Consider the following 3413-nt stretch of genomic DNA (forward strand, 5'->3'; position numbering starts at 1 on the left):
TGTGAAATGGATTAAAATTCTGTATGTGTGTTTACATACATGCATATGTAAATATGTAAATGAACTTCAGACCTGGAGATGTAAATCCAGCTGGTTGGTATCCTCTGTGCCTCACATCAACTAGCAGAAAAAAACAATGAGTGTGAAGGAAAAGATGATAACATAGTCATTGCCTAAATTCTTGGTTAAATCCATTGCGGAAAGGTCAAGGCTTCTAAATGGAATTTTAGAATATGCTTCATGGACATATAACTGCCTGGTTGAGCTACACCTCAAAAGGCAACTACTTGTCAAGGTAAAGATTTACAGGAATCACTACAGAGAAAATGAGCGTTACAGCCTTAATCCTGAACTGGCGTGACTGCTGTAATTTCCATAGAGCACGCAATTTTGAGGATTGCATGTGGTCTGGCACGGCAGATAATATGCAGATACCTGCTGCAGGAAGCAGATGGATGCCAGGCGCATCTCCTTCTACAGGATAATCCCTATCATTGAGTAGAGCACATTAGCTTGCTTTCACTTCATCCGGCCAAAAAGCTCCCTATCAGTGTGAGCTCATAGAGAGGAGAAAGTTCAGTTGAGGGAATGTCTTCTGAATTGGCCTGGCAGCATCTTCCAAATATTTGCAGTTATGCAATCTTTAGATTTGAAGGCTGAACAGTGCTGAGCACTTTAACTTGATCCAGCAAGCTGCATTTTGCTTGAAAATATTAAACGGCAAGGATGTCTCAATGTCAAATACCAAAGAAATTGTGCTGCTTGAAAATTCACAGCAAAAATTAATCTTAAAAATGTACTGAGTTTTAAGATAATCTTATATTGCTGACATGTTGCCATCTTAAGATTTTTCTCCAATTCACACTGACTTAAGGAAGATAAGCCCACTGAAATCAGTGGTTTTATTGTTGTTTTTCCGATCATTGATATATTTCAGATTTGGTATAACATATTCTGCAATGCTATTTTGCAAATTAAAGCCTAATCCTACTTCCTTTGAAGCTGGTTAGCAGAAATCTAGTGGTTTCAATGGGAGGATAATTCCTTCTGTGAATAAAGAAAAGCATTTACATAAAATAACAATGTCAGAAATGAAGAATCCCCTGGTGGTGCCTGCAAACTCAGAGCGCTGAAATCCTCACCAACTGTTCACGACAGAAACAAGGAGACATTGCATTTCTTACAGTGACACCGAACAGCTAGAATGATGCAAAATATCTTGAAAAAGCCATATTTAAGACTGTCCACCTCCATTCTATCATCGCCTCTCATTTCTTCTGTGGTTTTTACTTCTTGGTATTCTTGTAGACATTGTAAAAGGCGCTGCTCGACTATTTGCTCTCATGATTTTTATTCCTGTAATGACAATACAGATTGCAAAGGTGACAATATGTTACAACTGAAAAGGAAATATTTCCACGTACCAGCGATACACTTCATCTTATGTACACTTCTCTATTTTATCAGTATTTTCCATTTCCATTTTTTCATGCGAGCACAGAAAGGCTCCTGTGCCCAGTTTTAATTTATACACTTAATTTGCTTAATGCCCTCTGGCTTCACATTGCCGAGTGTGGAGATTTGAAAGGAACCATCGCATTTGCATGCTACGGAGTACCTGTGCTTATTCCATTATAAAAATGGCATTTTTCATTTTGGAGTTTCTGCTATTTTACTATGCCTTGTATCAATCATAGTATGCAGCAATGATTCTCATGATAGACTTCCTTGTGGAATTGGTGTTGTAGGTCTCCAGGTAGTTAAAAGAGAATAATCTCAGAAATATTAACAATACTCATGCATGCAACATAATGGAATATATTTTAATAGCTGGGATTATCCAAGAGCTGCACAGGAGGCTATACTAAGCTCAGCCTAGAGGGAGCTCCCAGGCCAACTGCAGCCATACATGCTTCCTTCCCACCCCAGGGGGGCACCCAGGGCACAGCCAGCTGCCTCGGGTGCTGCAGGAGCCAGGCAGGACTGTCATCTGGACAAACTGCTGCACCTTTGGCACTTGGTGAGATTGAGAGTCGGATTTAATCTATTTAAGTGAAGTTGTGTTGAGGTGAACATGCGCCAAGACAGTTTGTCACTCCTTGTGGCAGACAAAGGCACCATTCTGTGCTGCCAGCTCTCTGACAAGATTTCATCCTTTCCACGATTAAAGTAAAGAAAGGGGCTGCAGAAGGACACGGCTCTCTTTCTGTATGGTAACAGAGAAGCAGGCTTCTCTTGCCGTTTCTGCTTTGGATCAGACAGTTTGCAGTGCAGTCTGTGAGGGATGCTGCATTTCAGGCTCGGGGGCTCAAGCCGATAACCTGTCTCCCAGTGATCTAGAACCAAGTGTGGGAGGCATGATAAGGGTACTGGTAGGCATTTGGACATTTATGGGGATACTGATGGATGGGAAGCTGGATGTGAGCCAGCAATGTGTCCTCACAGCCAAGAAAGCCAACTATATCCTAGGCTGAATCAAGGGAAGTGCGGAGAGCAGGGCAAGGGAGATGATCCTGCCTCTCTACTCTGTGCTGTGAGACCTCACCTGAAGTACTGCGTCCAGATGTGGAGTCCTCAGTACAGGAGAGACACAGGTGGAGTGCATCCAGAGGCCACTAAAATGATCAAGGGATGGAACACCTCTCCTATGAGAACAGACTGAGAGAGCTGGGGCTGTTCAGTCCAGAAAAGAGAAAGCTCTGGGGGAGGCCTGAGCCTTTCAGTATCTATAGGAAGGCTGTAGAAAAGAAGGAGACAGACTGTTTAGCAGGGTCTGTTGTGATAGCACAAGGGGAAATGCTTTCAAACTAAAAGAGGGGAAATTTAGGCTGGATATAAGGAAAACTTTTACACTAAGTGCAGAGAGGCACTGATAGGTTGCCCAGAGAGGCGGTAGATGCCCCAACCCTGGAGACATCCAAGGTCAGGCTGGAGGGGCTCTGAGTACCCTGATCTAGTTGTGAGTGTCCCTATTAATTGCAAGGCAGTTGGATTAGATGGCCTTTAAAGGTCCCTTCCAACACAAACAATTTTGTGATTCTCTGATTTCAGGGTTTCCAAAGATTGTTGTGAAAGCCTGCTCAGCTTGTGTCTGTGACGTTGCACTGCCTGAATGGGGACCACAGCAGCACTGGGTCACAGTGGGCTCCATATGGCAAACAGCCCTGGCAGCCCTGACTATGTGGGCCCTGCCAGGCAGGGGCTGGGTGTGCCCGTGTTTGTGCGTTCCAGTTACATGGAAACCCTACAGGAAACCGTCGCCCGTTCGGCTACTGGGGAAAATTAAAGTGTTTTCTGGAAAAAAAAATACACTTTCCAGACTCAGATTTGGCACGGCTTCGCCTCTCCACACAGCGCGTGGCCGCACACCCGCTCCGCAGGTGCTCACGCCCCACCGCGGAGCTCCCGCACAC

The sequence above is a fragment of the Meleagris gallopavo genome, chromosome 1 (assembly GCF_000146605.3).
Source record: "Meleagris gallopavo isolate NT-WF06-2002-E0010 breed Aviagen turkey brand Nicholas breeding stock chromosome 1, Turkey_5.1, whole genome shotgun sequence".
NCBI classification, from domain to species: Eukaryota; Metazoa; Chordata; class Aves; order Galliformes; family Phasianidae; genus Meleagris; species Meleagris gallopavo.